A 23,315-nucleotide genomic window follows, 5' to 3' on the forward strand; every position below is an offset into this window, starting at 1 on the left:
AGCCCTGCTGGGCTGGACGGCATTGCCTATTAAGAAGGTTGTCAGAAACAGTTTAAGTCCTGTATGAAGTAGTAGTTGATCCCCCTACCAAACACACATCACCACACAAAAATCAGGGCATGTTGGTGAAAAGGATTTGTTGGGTCTTGTTTATATGCATATTGTGTGTGCTTGAAGGAGACAGAGCAACAGAGAAAAGAGAGAGGGAGCAGAAGAGTAATCACAGCTGTAGCAGGAGTTCAAAGGGTTATTCTGGAATGGCTGTCCCACTAAAACTATTTCTGATTAACTTGTCTTATAAACATATTCCAGGTTGAGAGAGTTTTTTTTATTGTGGATTAGCTTAATGAATTTCCAAAGGCATTTTTGCTCTAAAACAGCAGTTTCTATAGCATCCGTCCAAAATAGCTATTTCACTTTAAAATTGTAGTATTTCTTGGTTTGAATTAACTTTCCCCAAAAAAAAGAGACAGAACCTCTGAGGGTAAGTGATAACTCTCAGGAAGAAAATTAGTGCAAAGAACCTGGCTGCTGCTAGCGGGCTCCCTTAGCATGCAGGGAAACAGAACTTTGCATGTTCCTTGTGAATAAGTCCACTCAGGGATTTTAAGTTTTAAAGTAAAATTAAATTCTCACAGAGTTACTTTGTTGCTTTCATGGGTGACCTGTAAATTAACCAAAAAAAAAAAAAAAAATTTTATCAGTTTCACTCCTGCCTCATTTTAATAGGAGGTATACTCAGATCTGTTTCACTTGGGAGTAAACAGGGATGGAAAGGTTACTGAACAGAGGAAGACAGAGACATTTCGAGGCAGTCCAAGAAAGAGAACGGTGGATTTCCATATTTCTTCACACATAGCATGGTTGGGGCGTGGAGCACTGCTGCTTCATCATCTGCTTATTAACGTAAATTTTGAACTTCCTCTTTTCTCTCAATGAGTGGATACCATTGGATTTATGAGCCTGGATTCCACAGATTAAAATTGTATGTGGATTAATTTTATGAAAGTTAATGACCATAAAATAGGTTGCATAAATAAGTTCATTAGAATAAGTCCTTTGTAGTAATGTTTGTCTGCTCAAATAAAGAAGACTCAAGAGTTGGTAAGATAATTTTCAACAACAGTCGATGAATGGTGGAGTCTTCAGTCCCCAGCTTGAGCTACCACCAATTTTATAAATAATTACCCATGGACATGGTCTGTTAGAACAAGCAGCGTTCTTGCTGCGCTCTGCTTATGCTGAAAGTTGTAATAACTCCAGAGTGGTTATGTTATGGCTGTTGACAGCTGCAGAGGATCCCTTTTTTCTCGGTGTCCCTACAGTGATGATCTTTAGTCAGTGTTGCAAATAATCTACTGGCAATGCTAATCTGTGTAACTTGAAGCAAACAAAGGGAAGCAGAAGTACAAAGCAGGCAGGATGTCCCGCTTCTTACAGAAACCCACCGTGAGACTTGAAAATATCCTGAATCTTTTCTCTCCGCTGAAATAAAAAACCCTGGATGGTCAAATAGCTGATTAAGAAGTTGGTGTTTTCTAATGATAGATGTCTGTGCCCTGGTGAGGAAACCCAATTCCTGTCACATTTGTTTGCTAGTTAGACATGGTGGTGGCTTTTTTAAAATTCTGTTTGTACGGGATTTTTTTTCAATAGCTCTGCAGAGAGCTGATGTACTTTGACTAGAGCTGTGTGTCATCGACCAAACTGCCAACTGAAGTTTGATTCTTGATTGTGGCTGGTCAGGGCTGAAGTCAGAATATATGGAGAGATTTTGTCTTCCCCCAGTGCTGGTTCTCATGTGCTGCAGCAAGTAACTCCCCGAAAGGGAATTCTCTTGGGGCAAATACTACACTTGATAGTTATAGCTGGTGTTATGTTCCCTCAGCAAAGCCTTGGCCATGGGACAAAGGGAGCTACCGAGCACGAGACCCTTGATCTCTGCGTGGAAAGAATACAAAATGCCTTATGAACTTGGCCACGGATCCTATTAGCTGTTCCCCAGAAGTGCCCTTTGATGTAAGATATTTGAGCATGAGGGTGAAACCTCTACCAATAACGTCTCTTTGCCCATTATAAAACTATCCAAATGTCAGGATCAGACACTATCCTCTCTGCTCAGAAAGCAGGTGAGAGAAATCCAGTGATTTTTGTGTTGTTTTAAATGTAAAGCTATCCATAGAGAGCCTTTAGGATAGCTTACCAAGCCAGCCTGGACCTTCTGATTCCACCCATTCTCAGCGTGGGGACATCTGTTGTAAAGCCTGGTCACAATTTATGTGTTAGAGATAAATGAACATGCAAGTTTGAACCTTCAAACTGAAACTGTGAAGCAAGTCCTGTGGCCTGTGGAAATCAAGGTGAATGATCACAGAGGGGTCTCCAGTCTTACACTCCCATCCTCTGTGGAAGCAACATTGGCTTTGGCTTCAAAATGTGGCTAGCAGTATGAGGCAGTCTTAAAATTATTGAAATGCTTCACAGATATCAATCAGATTGGTTAAACTGAGTCTTTGTGAATAGATTTTTTTTTTTTCCTGGTGAAAAACATAAATGTGTTCTTACTGAAAACTAAAGTCAGCCTATAAGTATGTACTGGTTATTAACAAGAAAAACAAATGTGATCCAGAGAGAGAGGTAGTTCTGGGTTGAAGTTTAACAACAAATAGAAAGCTCTGATCTGGAAGTTCATAATTTTTCACAAATAATTTGATCTATGACTTCCTATTGCTCCCCTCATCTGGGAGTGTGCTACATGAGGATATATTTTTAACTATCTTTACTGTGGACCTTATGTATTTTTGGGAAATGTGTCTCTTGCAGCGTGCTTCATGAGCCTTACCTGGTGAAGAGTAAGGGGGCTGCAAGACAAGAGATGTGGCAGTCAACAGCAAGTGGTGCAGGTAGACAAGGCTCTCCAGCTCTTGCTGCCACTTCTTCCGGAGGTATGTAGACCAAAATAGGGAGGACTGTGGCTTTTGTGCGGTTGGTAGTGTAGCTTTTGCATCTGATGCAAGAGGAGGCTATTTCAACACAGGCATATAAAAATGTTGGTGGGTGGGGTCTGGGACAATGTCTGGCAGTGAAAGGGCTGCTCGTGCTTGGTGGGTGTGTGGGAGGACAGTGAAGTGGCGTCAAATTTAAAGCTCCTTTTGATCCTTTATAATGAATTTTTGTAATCTTAGATATTTAGTGGTTTTCTTTTTTTAAACTCTTTTTTTCAGCTTTGAAATATCATAGTGTTTTAATGTTCTGCTATGTAACTGGTTATATACAACAGTGATTAGTTTGGGAATTTCTTCAGATCTTTAGGGATGCCGCAGTTTTTTCCTTGACAATATAATAATATATGAGAGCCCATCTTGGATGCAAACTGTGGTAATTAGCTTGTTTTGGTATAAAGTTGTTCTAACAGTGCTTTGAAGGTATGCCAGCTGACAGAGCCCTTCAACTCCACTATGGCCATGCAAGATGCTGAGAACTGCACGTTACTTTTATTGATGTTAGTCTCTAAAACTACGTATGGCAAATGTCGCAGACAGCAGAGATCCAGCTGGATTCTGTGGGTTCAAAGACTGTATCAAGAAGCCCTGTGTAAACACTGCATTTTTGTAAAAATATTCCAGATCAGTCTTCTCCCAGAAGGCAATATGAGTGAATAAGCTAGTCAAAAATGGTCTAAATAAAAGTGATAAAACTCATCTGTGCAGTGAATGTGAGGTTGATTCTTACCTAAATCAGACATTGATAGGCTCTGGTTTTATTTTCCTTTGTCTGTAACTGCTCCTGTGGTGACCAAAAAAAATGGATTATTTGCAAAAGTATATCATTCAGAGGCTTTGAATCATTACTTGAAGTTTATTTTTAAAGAAATATAGAAGGATGCTGCTCAGAAGATACTTTACATAGAAAAAAATATACTTGGAAAAGGCAGTGAAGAAGGGAAGCCAAATCTAATGGAACAGTCCAAGCATAGGATTTCTGAATGATCAGATGCATTTGTCTGTATGCATGCTTCTAAGAAGCTTTCAGAAATTACTTCAAGTCCTTTTTCATCTAGTAATGCAAGTCTTTGCTAACACTTCAGCTATATTTCCTTTATTTATTATTTGTAACACAGGGCTTTCTTTACTATGCATGCCTTCTCCTTGTAAGTAACACCTCATAAGCATTCAAGATTATATATTTACATGAAAATACAATATTCCATGTTTGTTCTAAAGAACAAACAGCTATAGCACAACATATTATTTACCTCTCTGTGTCTGAAACAACAAAGCTGCAAAAGAGCTCTGATGTTTAACAGTGACTACAGTTGAATACAAGTAGTTTTTAAGACTGCTGCTTTCTTGACTTTTGTTATATCTGCTTATCTTTTTTACATTATGTTTCTTCAGAAAAGTTTGACTTTAATAGTCAGCATTCATCTCCTCAAAATGTTGTAAAAGTACTTACCAGCTCCTTCTCACATCAGTGACTTTAGAAGCTGTGTTACTTTTTAGCATCCCCATCAGCCACTAGCTGAACTGGTGTGGAGATCTTCGCCCAAATGCCAGTCAGATCACAATGAGAGATTGCGGTGCCTGTTCTTCATTATGTCTGACCACATCACAACCTCCAGTGAGGCTACAGCTTGCATGAGATCAGCTCATGGAGGAAAACCAGCTGCCATGGCAGACAAAAAGCATTCTCAAGGACAGAAGAAAGCATTATGAAGAGTCTTAAGACAAGGTGTGGTATCCTTGATTGAAAGTACAGAGCAGTAATTGTCCAGTTCCATCTGCAATTTAGGAGTAGTGTTGGATTTCACAGTGCTGCTAAGCTTTCTCACAACAGCACCCATTTGTCACTCTTCCCAGTACCACAGATTGGCTTGAAGTCTTGGGTCATTTCATCATTTTGTCAAAATGTTCCCACAAACGGGCAGAGAGCTATGAAGTCATACTGTTCAATGTCTGCTGGGCATTTTTCAGTCAGGTCTAATAACAAGATTCTACCCCTTCTCTAAGCAGGAGCCTTCCCTGTAGACGTGTCCTTTCTTCTACCTACGAGTTTTATCCAAAGGGAAGCTGGACGTTTTGCACATTTGTTGGAATTCCTGGATGTCTGGAAATCCAGGATATGCAAGTGCTCACCTGGTTTTCCGTGTTTTCTGGCTGCTTTGGACCTCTTGTACCTTTCTGGCAGAGACAGGCTATAGGTATTAAATCCGATGCATTTGGTATGTCGAGCCATTTGAACTTTTGCAATCTGTGCAAGCACCTTCTCAGTAAGTTGGGTACCTCCCAAACACACTGGTGCTTTGAGGCAAGTTATGCCTCAAAGAGACAAGGAAGGTGAGCTGCAGGTGCTTTGCTGTCTGTGACAAAAAGAGCATTGGATGCAGGCGAGGTGAAAATGGAGGCTTTGACTAGCTCCACAGCTCGTGTTCTTCTGTCATGCACCTTGGTCTGTGGCCCAGTCCTGGTCTTCTCCATCATCTCCAAGGGAATGATGAAACTTGCCACTGAATTCCTCCTGATTTCATCCTCTTCTGCTCTTTCGTTGATGTTCTGTATTGGCCAGCATCAGAAACAGCGTTAGGCTAGACTGACTGTTGGTCTGATCCTGTCTGACCCACTATGGTGGTTCTCTTTTTAAAGAGTGATGTTAAGATCATTAAGCCTTTGCTCTTGTGCTGGAAGTCCTCACTCATTAGTATTGTAACACTTGAAAGGTGGAAGGATTTGAGTTGGGTTTTTTTTCTTTAATGTGAACCTAACCCTGCAGAAACTAATGGGTGCAAATGGCCCCACACAGTAAACAGGATTGTGAGGACTGCTGGGAGGAGAGAGCACCAGGAGGGAGAGTTTGCCTGGCGTAACAGCACTGGGCACCAGGCACTCTGTATTTTGGGGATTCAGGTCTCAAAGCCTACTGCTATAGGAGGTACTCTGAAATCATGTAGTCTGGTGCCTTTGGGCTTTAGGAAAAAATATGATTCTCTTAATAACTTTTTGTTACACTTTTCCTACTACCTCCCATCAAGCAAAACATATCGGCCCGGTGCTGGGCAGGCACTGCCATTCCATCTCCCATTTCCCATCTCCGCTTCTTCAGCGTGGGCTTTCCCTGACTTGCTCCACTGTGTGGGTTTTGCACAGAGCTCCAGGGATGTTTGCTGGCTCTTGACCTGCTTCACAGTGGAAAATTCTTCCACAAGCATTACAGGAAGTGAATTAACATCTCCTCTAAATGGTCTTGGCCGCATGGGGAGGAAACGGGTCACTTTGTGAAGTATACTGTTTACCGGATAGTAAATGGACAGTCTCCAAAATATATACTTAGCCCAAAGGAAAAAAAATATCTGAGGCAGTTCAGATTTTGTCAGTGTTTAAATATTATGCAGTTCATAGCTAATGAAAATGTGCATTTTTATGTGGGCTAAAAACGTCCTATCCTGTACCAGGAAATTGGTAAAACCAGGTTTTAAATTTCTTTTAAGTAAAAAAACCTGGGTGTGTATGGCTTGCCAAGTTTTATTTTACTGTAACACTTTATAGCTTCATTATAATGGTTTGTGGTAGAGGTATGAAACAAAGGTAATGTCTCCCAGTGATCTGATAAATTTTGTACTTGTTTTTACTCAGTAATTCTAATGCAGCAGCCAGCTCAAGGCTGGAGCATGATCTCGGTTTTATGCAGGGCTGGTTTCGTGATGTCTTCATTTATAATTACAGTTTCTGCCAGCGTCTCTTTGGTATTTTTGGTCCAACCTCAGGCTGAAGGGAAAGTGCTACATTCCCTAACCCAGGAGACATGAGTAAGCGTGTTGACATGGATTCGGTGCAAGATTAGCGCTGCTTTGGCTTCAGATTATCTAGATCAGACACTGTCCTGTAATGTGATACTCATTCATCCAAATTCAAAGCATTGTAATCTGGCAAAAACAAAATGCAGCTGAACACGGTGTTTAATGAGGAGCTAAGGCCAGTTTTTTGCCGTGGCACGGATACTGAACAGTTGCCAGGGAAGGCAACAACGAGTGAACATGTGTAAATGAGTGCAGCACCAGGCTGTTGATGGTGCTTTTGGGGAAACTGCCTGTCACAGAAATGCCTGTAACATTCATTATGTGGGTGCTCATTGCTTCATACTGTTAAATAGCTATCTTCTTTTGAGAACTGGCAAATGTAAAAGAAAATAGAAAAAAAGCAGCAGAAATCTCGAAGTATAAAGGCTGACCCCCATGAAAGTGAGCAGGACATTTTGAGCTTCTCTAAAGGTTAGTAGTTGGTGAAACACCCAAGGGTCATCCAAAGCTTCATGGCCAACATTTGAAACTGTGTCAGAGCACAGAAAGGATCCTGCATGTGTCTGTGCCTCTGGATCAGCTCCGTGATCTCTATCAGATTTGGCATTATCAGTTACATGACTCCTCATGTTTCCAACAAGTAGGTGTTTGCACAGTGGATAAGAGCTTTCATTTTCAATCCAAAACCATTCATCAAGTCTGCTCCAGAGGTCAAATCCTCAAACAGTTTGGTAATTCTACCATCATCTTCTTCATGTGATTCCAGCACAACCTGGTTATGACTTTTGCCTGGAAGTATGTCCAGGGCTACAGCAAACTTCTCTGAACTGTTTTGTTAAGCAAACTCCTATATCTGTAGACTTTGCTTAACAATTGCAAAATGGTTAACCAGTTAATATTTATCCTTTTGATACTAAAACTCACAATTCAGTGTGTCTTACCTCAGAGAGCAGTATATATGTCAGTAATAATTACAAGCTGTTCCTTGAGTTAGAGCCTCCCAAGCTAAATTAAAAGCAACTGTGGCTTGAGCTAAATGACTAAAGGACATGTTTTCAAAGGCAGCCAATCCCTGAAAGGTGCAGTTACATTCAGTTTTGTTTTTTAAGGTGGGTAGATATCACCTATCCTTTTGGATGGGAATTTCATTCCTAATGTACTGTAGGATCTTTGTGAGTCCCTGGGGATGATATCTACCTTAATTTTTTTTTTTTTTTTTAAAGTTCTGTTTGAAATCTCCCAGCTGATGACTGTTTCAGTCTAGCATCTTCTGTGGATGACATGCAGAATGGCACAAACCACATCCTGTCTGGAGGCTGCATCACTTCACGAACAGCAAAAAACCCAGCAGTGATCAAGGAGAAAAATAGTTGTAGAGTTGTTCCACGAGCTGTAGGTTTTACCAGGTTTTGAGAGTTTTTTAGCGCTTTGAATTAGGATGCCTCGAAGGGACAAGATGTGTGTGAAGCTGGGACATGATACAAAGGAGGGAAAGGTTGTTTTAATCTGTCTGCCTTGGCTCTCTGCAAGAGCCGCAGCTGGTGTCTGCCTCCTTTTGACTCCTCGGGAGCTGTGCTGCCCCTTGTACCCCATAAAGCATCACAGCCACCTCCGCTGCTTTCTGGACCATGAGCAGCACCTGCGAGATGTTGAGAGGTGCCAGGTGGGGACATTAAGAAACTCCCTCCTTTTTGCGTTGGGCAGGTCTCCATTGGCCAGAATCACTCTCTCAAAATGCAGTAGTGTGCTCTTGAGAGGGCTGCTAGTAGATGAAATGCGCTGGATTGCCAGTGTGGGTTCAGTATAAAATTGGCTGGAAGTTCTTGTCACAAGGACTTGTTTTCACGAGGACTTGTTTCCTCGTGTAGAAGGAGCAACTTCGGTCCAGTTTGGAGTAAGCTGGCTGCCAGCAGGCTGGCTGGGAGAGGTGATTCAGCACAGCCAGCTGCTGCCTGGGAAGCTGTACCCGACCACACGGTTCCTGTGCCGAGCAACTGGAAAAAATGACTTGCTTAATGGGATGCAGGCTCACGAGCTGAATCAGCCTCGGCAGGGTTTTTGTTGTTTCAACTGTTTCTTGTATTGAAAACTCCACTCTGCGGCCATCTGTGAAGGCTGGCTGGTGTGGAACCAGCGCTGATGATCGGTGTTAACTGGGAAGGGCAAGCCCTACGCCTGGGCAGCGAGGGGAGGTGGAGATGGGCAGGTTAAACCTTGACCCTTTGCTCTGGGGCAGCTCAGCTGAGGGGAGGGAAGGCATATAACCTGGCCAGAAGTCTATATCCTCTGCCCCGGGCAGCAAAGCACAAACTGTAGAGAGGAGAGAGGCAGCGAGAGGGTGGCAGCTGTGTCAACCCACGCTGTGTGCTTAGTCTATTAAGGTTTTGTCAAATGCATGCGGGTCCTGCTGCCTCCAAACATTGTTTTCAGCCACAGCCATTGCTGCCCTTTGTTTGGTGCAGGCAACTGTGCTAGGGCTGTGCTTGCCAGGGGACCTTCAGGACCCGGTGGCTTGCAAAGGGGTATGCATTTCAAACCTCTTTCCCTGCCATGTAGAAACAGGCACGGAGAGAAACGGGGATACAATCCAGAGGATCCCTTGCACTTGCCTTCCCGAGTTCCTGACTGCCTTTGCCTTGCCTAGATGGAGTGAAACTGTACTTTTGCATTACCTAGTGGGGGCTATGCAAGGGGACTGTCACACTGGCTCAGAAAAACAGCAGTTTAGCCAGCAAGACCCAGACAAGTGATTCTCTGGCCACTTTCAGCAGAGGCACAGCTATAGCTGAAATTCTGGGTCTGGGTTTTGCATGCTCTAGTTGAAGAAAGTGGTGGCTCACGCTAGAGAAGAGCAGCAAAAATAATAGTGGCAAACCCCAGCAAAAGTAATAGCAGCACTACTCCCCCACCCCCTGTTCTGTATGGAACAACCTGGTAAGGGTTATCCAGCTTAAACTACGAAGAATTAAAGAGGGAGAGAACAAGCTTCAAGTATGAAGTCAGAGCCGTACAAAAGGACCTGCTCCCCAGGTCTGTGGTGGATCGCACAAAAAGAAATGGGTGGAATCTGCATCGAGAAGGGTTGGCGTGAGGCAGGAGGAGCCTGGGGCTGGATTCCTGCCTTTCTGCTGCAGGGAATGCACAGTATGTGCAAAGCATTGAGTTCCTTTACCTGAGAAATGGGGATAATAATGCTTCCCTCCTTGCATGCATGTCTTTATCACACATGGGGGCCCCATGGGAAAGAGCACTATGCAAATGTCAGGTATGAACCCTGCGGGAGCAGGTCTGCAGCAGAAGAAATAATGGCTGGTTGCTTTTATCCCAGAAATCTGCTTGTTTCTGAACTACTCAAGTACTGTAGAGGTGGAAGGGAGCTCAGCCAAGCACTGTGCTTGAGCAGCAGCTTGTGTTTACGGTGTAAGGCTGTAGCGGATGAGCATGTGCACACATGAGGAGTGTGTGTGTGTGTGTGTGTGCCCAAGCCGATGACACTCCCTGCACACACAGCAGATGCTCCCTGCATGTACAGCCACACAAGCCTGGTGGCTGCATCCTGGAGAGCAAATGGAGAGCAGACGGTGTTTTGTCTTGTGACTATATCAGTGTGGCTGCTGGCATTTTCAGGTCTGTTTTAAAGCGTGGCAGAGGGTTGGTGCTGTATACCAGAAGATTTTGGTTTTGCTCCTGCACTGAGCTCCTCAGGGCCTTGAGAATTTATGCAGCCAATGTTGTCTCTTGTGCGAGACTTGTGGATGGTAGAAATAAGGCCCAAAGCAGGGATGTGGCTTGCCTTTCATCTCCCAGAGCCTCCTCAACCACGTGCATGGGCAGTTTCATCAGCTCTTGAGACTCCATCATGAGTCTCAAGATACTTGGTAGCTTGGCAAAGAGACAGCTGCTTGATGCACAATATTTCAGGGAAGGTTAAGGGTTTTTTTAAAGGGAGATGAGGAAGGAGAGATGTTTCTAGCTCCTGTGCTTGCAGAAAGAGGCTTGAAAATGTGAAGGGGTGATAATCTTTTTTTCATGCTGAGCATCGGTTTTAAGTTCGGATCTGTGCAAAGTTTCATACTGGTATTACTGATTCTTGAAAAGCACCTAATTCAGACTATTCCACTCCCAGGCATCATGCAAGACTAATGAACAGCAAAGAAATTACTTCTAAAAGAAGAGCCCTTCGTTAGGCTTGTCCAGCAAGCTGAAGAAGGTGCTTTACCTGCCTCATAGACTGGCTGCGGGGTAGAGAAGTGTGATGGGAGAAGTATGGTGCTGGGGAGAGGCTGGGAGGGAAAAAACTGCCACTCTAGGTTCCCTTGCAATCGCCACTGGTTTAGAGAACCAGCAGCACGCCTGCAGCAAGGTTTGTCTGTGTGGGGCTAAGTGCAGTCCTCACAAGGTGAGATGCTGTTTGCCTACGCGTTCGCTCTCTTTGTCTTTACCTGGGTGCTTGGGGTTGGCTCCAGTTCCCAGCAAAGCCCCTAAAGTCCTTTCAAGGCGGCTGGATTGAGTGCTTCTACCATTCTCTTCATGAGGGTATCTGAGCACCTCGGGTCTGAGGGAGTGCTGAGGTTTAAGCATTATGGCAGTGCCTCCAGTTTGCACTTTTGCGGCATTTTATAAACAGCAGGAAATATGGTCATTTTCAGTATGCTTTTCTAAAACCCTGATTAATCACCCTGCAGCGCAGCGTCTTCTACAGTTAAGGCTGTCTATAATTCCTAGCCTTGACAGCCTTGACCGTGACCTGGCTGGAGTCAGACCTCTCTGAGCACTGCAGGGCATCTTGGAAGGATACTTCAGCACAGATCTGCTTCTGCCTGGATCTGATGTGCAGAGGAGCTGAAAGCTCTCTGTGCAGATTGCTCATTGAAATGCAAAGCTCATCCCAGTAAAGCTTCTGTCTGCCAGCATCCCCTTTGACAAACTGATAATCCATGATAACAGAGAATTTTATCTCCATTCTTAAACATCGTCAGGCATGATTATTAATGTCTTCCTATTGCACAATAAACAACACAGAGCCCTCAGCTTTTCTGAAAGCGAGAAGCATGCAAGTTACATCTGCACTGTGGGTGAGCTGTGCATTTGCTGCTACTGCAATCAGCCAACAAACCCCTCCAGATTTCCGAGGCCAGACTGTTGCTGCTGGCAGCTTATCTCCTTACTCAACAGCAGAGCAGACTCTCCAGGTGAAAAGCTGGGCCTGTTGAAATCAGAGGCAAAGTCCTGCTCATTTTACTTGAGTCAGGATTTCTCACTTGATCTTTTCATTTCTGAGTAGGCAGAGGAAAAAGTCCTTTCTTTTCTAAGACCCTTTTTTGGAGCACAGACTGTGTAGATGTTCTGCTTTTGGTCGTGCAGAAGGTGTGCAAGGTGTTAGAGATCCTGCAGTCCTACCCTGCCCCAAGTGAGCTGTGCTTAGGAAGGCAAGAGCGGGAGGGCTGGGTCTGTCTGTGCCCTCCACACATGGCTTGCCAACCTGAATACAGTACCTGATTTTCACCCCGTCAGGACTGAAATACATCACAACAACATAACCTGAAGAATTCTGGATAGGGTATAGGCCAGGAACTTCTCTTTTTGGATCCTTTGGTAACTTGTGTGACCCTCTCGTCTGATTAGGTAAATGGTTTGTTTAGTGCTGCTAGAATCAAACTTGTAATTCTCTTTGCCAAGCACGAATGTCCCTACAGGCAGCCTCGACTTGTTTGGAGGTACATGTGTAGAGTTGCCTGTAATGAAAGTACAAGGGTTTGTGCCAGCTTCCCCCCTTTGACAGCTGAGAGGTCCACAACAGAGTCTCTGAGATACCCAGAGGCTGCAACCTGACCATATACAGGTTTATGGTCAATTTTTAATCAGAAAAAGGCCTGGAACTAGCAGTTCAAAGATGATTTCTGACCAAGTATAGGTTGAACAGTCACTATGCTAGATCTAATTGGGAATAGAAACTTATATAACTCTCAACTCTGTTGCTCATAACGACGCACTAATGGCATGTGCACTGCAAGGCGCTGTGGCAAGCACCTTGCTGCTTTCCAGAGAATACTCTGACCTGCCAACTGGCTGCCTCCAGCTTCTGTGAACAGAGCAAAGTCACGGGAGCCAACTGCCCCAGAGGGCAAAGACCCCGTGCCTCACCTCTCAGGCACTGCAGCAGAATTGGCTTTTCTTTTGCAGTTCCTGAAACCTGCCCTGATTTGCTGTCTGAAGAGCAATAAAACAAGCCTTTATCTCATCTGTTATTTTTTGCTGAAGACCTCAACCGCACCTGGGGGTTTTTTTTGATTGAGTTTTTTTTCTCCCCTTTATCTCCTGGAGACTTTGATGTGTCTGGCCCCTTGTTCTTAAGACAACACCTTGATCACAGAGCACCTTACAGATAATTCTGATTCTGTTGTTTCGAGGCATTTCCTCTTTCTCTCTCTCTTTGTGGTAAACATCGGTAGAGCTCCACTGAAACACTGGCTGAACCTCTAGACCAGTATGAGTTTTTGCTTTTGGAGAAATCCTTCTAAGATGGCTCTCCTTGTGCTCTAAATGTGCCTGTAACAAAATCCCAAATAAGGTGGAGGTAGAAGGAATTCAGGTGTGAGTAACCGTGCTTGCAGTGATGCGGGGCTTGCTGGTTTTGACCTGAATGCTGCCCCAGTGCCTACACGCCTGTGCTGCACCTCTGTAGAGCTGACGTGTGCTTGAGTCACCATTAAAACCTGCTTCTGGCACAGCCTTTGTCAAACTTGATCAAATAAGGAAAAATTAGAGGTAGAGGACAGAGGCTGGCTTCTCTGCAGCTGAGACATTGCTGGGCTCTAGACTGCAACTGCAGACATTTTCTGGCAGCCGTCTGCAGAGGGAGAATTTTGCAGCTCTGTTTACCAGTGCCACAGAATGTGGCACTGCTGGTTCACATTTTCTATTTTTCATTTTTATACCATTAAAATAAGCATCTCCCCTGGGGAGATGACTCAGTTTGAAAAGGTGACAGGAGGGTTCCCAGCTCTTCTCTCCATGCTGCGAGGGCCTGGTCTGTTCATCCCTATCCACCTACTGCTGGAGGCTGGACAGAGGTCCCCAGGAGCTCAGCCACTGAAACCTGGGGTTTTTTGTGCCTCCTCCTGGGCACTGGCTCGGGTGCCATGCTGGCCATCAGTGGCAGGCTCCTGATGCAGATGAGACATTGGCCATGAATCAGAAGGCAAGAAAGAGTGAATTATAAGCAAAATGGTTGCTAGCTCCTCTGTAGTACAGCCTGTTCAGCAGCTGGAACGGCAAGGTCTGGTCTATTGTCTCCAACCTCCCTGTACAGGACAGACAGCACCCTCCATTCCCACTCCAGGCAGCCAGGCAGGGATCTTTCCTGGCCAGGCAGGGCTGGGCAGGGCAGGGAGGGGTGCTCCTGGGAGCTGCTCCAGGCTTGTCTCAACCCCATGGAGCCGCACGGTGTGAGGGACCCAGGCTTTCAGGCTGAGGACATGAGGAAGAGAGGATGGATCTTGGTTAGCATCCCTCCTTGCCAAGGGAATTGATTTAGCAGTTGCATGTTATGATGGGCCTGGTTGTCCCCAGTGGAAAACTCTCGGGAAGCAGCAGGTGCCCACACAGAGCATTTCCTCCCCATCCAGCCAGGAGGGTGCCAGGCCTGAGCTCCCCAGGACCAGCAGCATCCCAAGGCCCTGCCTGTCCAGGCTCAACAAGGCTGCCTACGCAGCACTCTGGTGCTAAGCTGGGCTGCCCGTCCTCCACTGCGCTGCCCCGGGAGCAGGAGCTGCTCCCACTGCCCCCTCGCCTGCTGTCCCAGAGGGGTGGTGGGGTGCAAGAAAGCCCATCCAGCAGCTTCAGACCTGCTGCTGCGAGGGAGTGCAGGGAAGGAGCTGCTTTACCAGCTCTGCCCTCATCCATGGTGTGGCTTCCTCCAGGGGGGCATGCAGAGACATGGCCCCGGGTAGGGGCTCCAGCCAGGCCTGGCACTCCCTCTCTCCCTGTACATGGCCATGGACATTGCCACATATGTTTGGGCACACGCAGTTGCCTAGTGAGCTTTCCCTGAGCCCTCTCCCCTTCTCAGAGCACCCAGCCTTGTCCCCAGCCAACTCTTTTGCCTAGCTCTGTGCTGTCAGGTTTGTATTTTACCCAGTGCTGTTCACGTGCATGACAGCTCTGGCTTAGTGTTCTGTCTTGAAGTTTCATCAGGCACTTTCCCCAACATGAGGTACCCCAACCTCACTGAAAGCCACTGACGCTTCAAGAATTGAAGGGTCTGTGCATTTGCCCTCCAGTTGTGGTTGCAGGGGGGAAAGAGAAGGAACCATGAACATTCATAGGGTGGGAGCAATAAAAATAAAGGATCGGCCTCCTTAGACTCTCCTCTGGGCCCACAATAAAAGCATGCAAACAGCCTTGCAGAAAGCAGTTCTCACCATGGGTCGTGGTTTGGGTCTGAGCCCAGGACTGTGCTCAGGTGCTGTGGCAGACTTTAGTGATGGGAAGGTAATACCTGGGATCCTGGGGTACACAGGGGAAAAAGACCCGAAAACAAGCTCAGTTGAAGGCCTCATTTTGATACCTTTCTTTTTTTTCCTTAGAAAAACTGATACTGGAAGCTATGGGACATACCAGTTCTCAGTCACTTGTGGCTTGATGCAGTTCACACAAACTCATCTGGTCTTTGGCTGCAAGTGAAGCTTCTTTGTGCTCCCAGCAGTGATTGCATACACCCCTCGCCCCTGGTATTCACAGCAATATGGGCTCACCAACTATGAAACCCAAGTAATCACTGGATTGTAGGAAAATCTTTGCGGTATTTCATTTTTGTGGGCAACATGGAGAAGTGCACTTGCCCCGTCCTTTCATCTTTCACAATGGCCTGTGTTAAGCTGCTGTCTGTCTGAAGGAGCAGGGCTGGACAGGACTCTAGAGAGACAGTTTCTGTTGCTTCTCACTCAGCTGGAGGCATTGGTGTTGTGCAACCCTGGGCACACCTTCCCCCCAAACCCAAACACGCTGCCTGGGCACATGTTGGCACCCAACCCCAGCAGAGCCCTGCCACCGGCCCCATGGTGCCCGTGAGGCAGGTCCCAGCAGAAACAGGAGCAGTGGTGCTGAGTCCCTGCCTGGATTACAGATCTGGGGATGTAAATCCACAGCTGCTCCCGTGCTAAGGCAACCAAACCCTTAACACTGGGGCTGGATCCAATGCCAAGCCTCTGCTGGAGCGGTGCTAGGAACGGCTGGAAGCGGGAGCTCCCTTTGCAGTGAAATGTGGGTATTCATGTGTGTCTGTGTGTGCACTTGCATGCCCAAGACATCAAATTGATTCATTTATATTTGGATTACCACCTATTTTCATGCATTTAAACATTGCCAGCTGTGTTAATGATGGCTGCAGCACAGCAACTGCTTCTGTTCTCTCTGACTTGTTTTTTTCCGCACTGGTTGTTCTATGTATTTCATGAGAGCGATGCAGTGCAGTTTCTTTCACAGAAACAGTCCCAGGTAGGAAATTGTAGTGTAGACCATATATTTTTAGCATTACTTAATTTGGACTGGCAGGATCCTGTGTTTGTTAGAGCAGAGAGAGACCTTATAGCTGGGATCAGCTAGCTACAGAGACTGAGGCAGACTGAAAAAAAAGAGTGTATTATCATCTTCGGGAGATTTAAAAACCATATGCCTCCCCTCCAGTACTCCAGACTATTGAGCTTTATCAGTTTTACTGCAAACTACAAGTGCTTTTTGTGTAATGACAGCTCTTTAATTAGAACTTGGAAGCAATAGCATCTGCTGATTATAGCATGGTCCAGCATGTTCATATTCCTCAGTTTTATTTCCAGCTCTGCAACTAAATTGTTGCATGCCTCAAGGCAAGTGACTTCACCTCTTAGTGTCTTTAATTCCACAGATGGGTTTAAAACCTCCACTGGAGATCCCTGGACAGAACCTACTCAAATGGCACAGTCTTGGGTTACTTTTCCATCCTGTGCATGTTTGGGAACCCATGTATCAGTCCAGTGGTTGAGGGTTTGGGATTTGTCTCGTCCAGGCATACCCTATGAGATACTCCAGGTTTGAACAATGGAAATTTTATAGGCTCCAATTAACTGGCTGGGCAAGAAACAACAGCTTCACAGTAATGAGTCCTCACTTGCATGGAATGCCATTTAGTGTCTGATCTCTCCTCGCCAAAAGAGAGATATTAAAATCTGTCGATTCAGAGTGCATTTCTAGAATTTTGAAAAAGGGGAAAAAACCCTCTCCATTTGAAGTGATCCTCAGTTCTGTTACTAAAAGGATTTGTTTCCCAAGAGGGATATTATATACTAGTGATTTTGGAAAAAATGAAACAACGCAGTTCAGAGAGAGACAGCAGGGCTAATTCCGCTGTCTGCAGTCTTTTCCCCCACCTCAGTGGGGATACCAGTGTAGATGAAGGAAGATGACAGTGGTTGCTGTGATGCCTCTCTATAAACCCTTCATTTGGGATTGCCAGTTTGAACAACAGAAATAGAATATTTATCCTTACAACCAAAGGCAGCAGAGTGCTGCACAGTCCCACACCAAGTCACTGCAGTCCCTTTCGCTAGGGATCTCAAATGCAGGAGATGGAGGATTGTTTTAAAGTAGCCCCAGTCACTAGATCAAACTGGGGCAAAGTTGGAAGGGAAGTACCCAAGGAAACGGAAGTCAGATCAGTACTGAGAAGTGGCAGAAAGGACAGTAAATTAGTGTTACATGTGCTTACGGGCAAGCAGTGATGTAAATCGCAATGAGCAAGTTGCAATTTTTTTATGGTCTTACTTAAAAATGTTCCCAAAATCTGTGAGTAGAGTGTCGCAGAACGCCTGATATTTCGTAATGCCGCAAACACTGACCTTAAAAGACACCAGAAACCTCACTGGGAGTTTTGTACATTTGCAGTGGAAACATGAGGCCTTTAATAGTAAGAATGTTTCAATAACTTTCCGGGATTTTTTTCCACTTTGGCACAGCTGTTCCCTGACAGATTGCAAAAGAGAGGAATTCGGTAGTAACAGCTTGATCCTGCAGGATGCTGAAGCCTTTCTGCCCCAGGCCGCATGCCCTCAGCCCCTACCCAGAGCCGCTCTGAGTCTCATAGGATTACTCAGCTTTTTGCAATGTGGAGCCTTTCTTACCCACTTGGCCTTGACACCAACTTTTCTATTTCTGTTTCTGTGGAAATGAGCCAAAACTGGTGCCATTCTCTGAAGGGACTCATTAGCCTTTCTGTCTAGGAAAGGGCTCGATGTTGTCGTAGGAACGCTGCGGAACGATGATGCGACTTGAAAATTTATGCCTGAATTTTTCCCTCTTAGAAAAGCAGTGTCTCGATGCTAGATTTAGTAACAATGGCAGCAAAACGGAATTGTTTATTATGTTGTATTAAGGTTATGTAAAGGAAATGCAAAGGGAAATGGCTTCCTCCCCCTGTTTCTAAAACAAAGTATAGACTCCAAATGGGGGTTTATTCTGATAGAATGTAATGGTTTGGGAAGGGATAGGTTTTTTTAGTTGATTAAACAAAAAAAATATGGTATCTTTGCTATGACTGGCATGATCAATGCTAATTAAACCCGTTGTTCAGATATAAAATACCCACTATTGCATAAACACTCCCTGGGCTCTACCCATACAGCACTAATAGGGTAAATGGTAAAGTTCTTGCCAGCTTCAGCAGGCCAAAGGGGTTTCACGCTGTTCTGACTGTTCCTGGTATTTGCTGCCTTGCAGAGCAGTGCATTGCAGAATCCTCTGTTGTTCAAAAGAAGGCAGGAAACATGTTTTCCCTCTTTTTGCCTTGGCCTTTCCTTCTCAGAACAAGGGAAAAAAGCAGGAGACTGAAGCAAAACAAGCATGAGCAAGGCAGGATGATATTTGGTTACTTGGGGGCGACTTAGCTGGAGTGAACTGCTCACTGGTTTTAATAGAGCTGTGGTAGTCTGTGTAACAGGAGGACATCCCACTTCCCACGGAGCACCCCCAGGCTGCTGCCACTCTGCTCTGGGAAGGGCTCTGTCCTGTGCAAGAGGATGCTTTCCCCAGAAAGAGATGCAAATTGCTGCATTGTGTTGTAGCTGGGAACGGGGATTTAGCTCTTTAATGTATGGGAATAGCGATTTTGCTCTTTAACCGGTCCAACACCCAGAAATACCACCTCCTTGCAGCACAGCATGTTGATGGTTGCTTTGGCACTGATGCCAAATCCACTGCTGCCAGAGCACAGCCAAGTGGAGAGCAGAAAGCCAAACCCCTCTCTGTCTATCTCTGAAGTCCTGTATCTTATGTTATAGCATAAAAGGGCTCCCTAGGAGAGCCTATGCTTCAGGCAGAAAGGGTGGCCAGACCATCACGGGTGAACCAGCTGTGGTCATAGGGAAGTGTTGACTCCCTCAACAGGGACATGTGAAGTGGCATTGTTGTGTTCACAGACAGGACACCTCCAGCCACCTGCTGCGGCGACTTTAAAATGATCAGGGTGGTACTTTTCAGCCACTGGAATGGTAATTTTTTTTAATTGCTCCAACTTGATTGCATGCAATCATCTGCCCTTCAAGGAGAAAATGCAAGGAAGGATGTCTTAACACTGAGGCGGACCTCTTCCAATTACTCCTCTAGGCCTACTTTGCAAACTTTGTATTTGACTAGTGTTGAGACTCAGACAAGCATTTATCCGAATGGAGGCTGCTTTTGCTATCCTTCACTAACCTCTTGGTCATTAACTGTAGAAATCAGTGTAGGGTTTCAGCTCATACATATATAAAAAATAGATACATGACACAATGTTAGATTACAGTCCACTGAAGTATATGCGTAACTAAGTGAATCATATCCTACGGTACTATCGTTCCTGCAAGGATTTTTACAACATAAAGCCATGTGTAAGTAACTTCAAATGTAAGCCTTGCTTTGGTTATGGGGGGTTTTTTGATAACAAAAAGCTTTTCAGAACAGATCCACAAAGCCTGCCTTTGAAGCTCTTGGTCCGACGGGACACAACGTTGCACTGATTCAGCGAGCATGGGGCAGGGAGCAGCGGGCCCTGGCTCGGGTGCTCCCAGGGACCTGCCATCCTCACCGTGGGGCTTCCCGCTCCCCCAGCACTCATTTCCTGCCTCCCAGAAGCAGAGCTGGTTCTTTCCCTCCTCCCCACAGCAGCGTGACCTTGCGTGTTTATTTTGAAAAGCTGCCTGCAAAACTCTTTAGGGTTGTTCTCTATTGTAAGGGGAAAAAATAAAATCGAGTGAACAGTCGCCTCTTTAAAAAAAACCCAGAGCAAGAGATTTTGCTTTGTATAGCAGGGTGCACTGGCTTCTGCATCTGCAAAGGATAATGGTTACAGACTTTTCCAGCACAAAGTGATTTATGGCTTAAATTTGTCCCACAAGTCCCTAAGGCCAGGCCTACATTAGAAGCTTATGATAATAAGGAAATGCTGGTTAAATAAAAGATTTCTTTTATGCCATTAATGTATCATTAAAATCCCATTGTAGGTGTATAATTAAATCAACATGATTTTTTTCCTGTTTAGGTTATTTTACTTACTGAACTGGGAGATGCTCTGCCAGCAAAAGTACCCTTACTAGGAAAGTTTGTCATTTTTACTGCATTGAGAAAATCTGGTGTTAGAGACAGAGCTGTTATGTCAAGGCTTTTTCAGTCTAGACTGTATCTTCAGACCAGAGATTTAAGAGTATTTTGGATAGCATGTAACTGCCAAACTGCCTTTAGCAGCCTGACTCCTGGGGACCAAAGCCCGTTGACTGTCAGTGTCACTTCTGACAAGGTGACTGCCTGTTTGTACCACCCTGCAGCGTCAGTCTTGCCGACGAAAAACTAATTTCTGTTAGTGACTGGATATGCAGTCTTTCCTACAGAAATATCGGCATCAAAAGCACAAGAAAAAACAAAACCAAATATATTTTACTTACGTGTACTGCTTAAATGAATAGCATAACTGAAGTATCAAAGCAACTTTTGAGTGGAAAATCTGAGTACTCTTTTGATTCTGATTCAGCAAACTGTTTAAGCATATGCTTATCTCTGCTATAGATCTGCCTGGTTAAAAAAATAAAAGAGAGAACTGAAGTGTAGTAGCCAAATCTCCAATGCTGATTTAAGGCTTTTCTTCCCTCTGTGGTTTTCTTCTGTCTGTGGTTTATAGGGGGAAAAAAAAAAGCAGAGAGCAGCTTCTGGCTGTTCTGGCAGCCCTGAATGGCAGCTGAAAGGCACAGAATGGCCTTTATCCATGGACAAGAGCAGCAGATCCAACACACAGGAGGGAAGAGTTGTTCCCACATTCTCCAAGGCTTGCAATGGTGTTTGTCAGGCGAGGTTTGTCAAGCCACAGTCCCGCTCAGGGAGCCAGGGGAGCTATTCTTGACATCTGGCATCCCATCCAAGTGCTATTGTGTCCTACGTTTTTAGCATTGCTGAGTTTGTAACAGATAAAGAGAATAGGTTGCTAAAAAGAGTAAGTGAAGTAGGCTTCCAGCCTGGATTACAACAGAGAGGGAAGGCACAAAGTCACAGCTGGAGCACGGGCAGACCGTGGGGTGCTCAACCCACAGAGTGGCCACAAAGTTGGGGAAGCAGAAAGCTCGTCAAGCGCCCATGCAGGCATTGGAAAGGTTTATGGTCCTTATTCCTGGTGGGCAGCAAACAGATGTGGTAATTAAGGCAAATAACCTCATCATCACATAGAAGGATTTATGTTCAGAAATGCCGACAGCTCAGGAACAGGTTTGATGTTTCAAGCCATAGATATGCAGAGCTGCTGGGCTGCACCGAGCATGGTCTGCTGCTCGGACAAGCAGGGCTGGGTTCGGCTCCTGACTTGCCCGTTCTCTCTCTGCCTTAGTCCTCCCCCCTGGGGCCCCTAGCCACTGTTTTCCTCACCAGCCTGAAACCCTGGGCCCTGCCTACAAGAGAGATTTGAATTTTGAGCAAACCTGCACTAAGCTAGTTATTTTGGGCAGAGAGTCTGTAAAAGCCTGTGGTGTCAGCAGTTTTGCTTTGAGTTTTGGGTGGAAACCTGCACTCAAAGCAAGATTCTCATGCTGCAAAAGAACCAAGCAGAAGTGTTAGCACAAACTTCTGAAAGTTAAAGTTTCAGATTTGTTCAGACCCAGCACGCCCTCTTGTCAGTTCCCAGGGCACTGGAGTGTAAAGGTGTCTCTCAGCAAGAGCGGAGGCAACGCACATCCTTCTGGTTCTTACCCTTCTCCCTCTCCAGCCTTATCTCCAGGAGGTCTTATCTGGGGGGCTTCTGGCCAGCATTTGGCTGGATCATTCCCCCAGTGAAGGCACACTAACCTTGTCTACTGTGCTTGGCAGTGAGACCCTGCTGCATGTGCTGCCTGCCTGGTAATGCATTGACCATCAGCCCTCACAGGGTGCCCTGGCTGAGGAGATGGGGGTGACAGGACCTGCTGCTCAGCCTCTGGAGGGCTGGTGGAGGAGAGAAACAGGGTAGAGCACAGGTGATCCTGCTGCGGGAGTGTTCAAATCTGAGGGCCTGCTGAAGACCAGGGGAATTGCATGGCTAGGTGCTTTAATGGTAAAAAGGGTGGGAGCCTGGGATTTCGGTCCCAGACTTCCCTCTGACTGTGAGAGCCATGAACAATAAAGATGGACATCTGAGAAACATGGAAATGATCAACCCTCTTTAATGGGGATGATGATATGGAGCGGTAGCATGGCCTGCTGCAGTCCTGATGCTTATCTGTACGGTCCTGCAGACTTTTTGGCCCTTTTGGTTGTGTGTGTTGAATATAGTGGTTGCACCTTAGAGACTCTTGACCTGTTTCTCTTTGACTGTGGGCCTGTTGATGGCTCCCAGGTAAGTACTGGTCCTGCTGCATGGGTAGTATCTGGGCTCCTATCAAGCCTCAGTTTTGAGAGGGCTGTATATCATTAAGCTTGATCTTTATTTAAATGCTAATCCACTGGCAGGTCACAGATGTAGTTTTCTTTCCTTTCCCTTGTCCTGTAGTCCCAGGTGGATGCCTTGGCTGCATGCTGGAGGATGTCTCCGTGTCCTGTGAAGGACGAGGTTGTGGCTGTGCCCTTTATTCTATGACAAGCTCAGTATCTTTTGAAAGTGCCTGGGATGAAGTTTGTAAGTAAGAAAAGACACAGGTGCAGGCAGTGGGCTCCCAGCCCTCCCTCCCTTCCCTGCCTTCCCAGCCCCAAGGGAGAAGCAGTACCAGTCTCAGGACTCGGTGCACCATCTGAATTCATGTAATAGCTCTGTCCTGTAATGGGTTAAATGAAGAGCCAACTATTAATACCACAAAATGTTGGGGAAGCCCGTCTGATTTGAGATCCAAATGTGTGGCATGTTTCTAATTGTCATTGTGTGTGTCCATCCCTATAGCCACCCCCTCTCCAAATACACAAATGGAGCATCTAGCAGAAAGGAGCTCTGTGACTTCCCAAGCTCAGGACAGACACTGCTCCATTTGTCCTCCTCCAGTGTGCTCTCCATGCTGGAGCTGGAAGT

This window comes from Strix uralensis, chromosome 11 (assembly GCF_047716275.1).
Source record: "Strix uralensis isolate ZFMK-TIS-50842 chromosome 11, bStrUra1, whole genome shotgun sequence".
NCBI lineage: Eukaryota > Metazoa > Chordata > Aves > Strigiformes > Strigidae > Strix > Strix uralensis.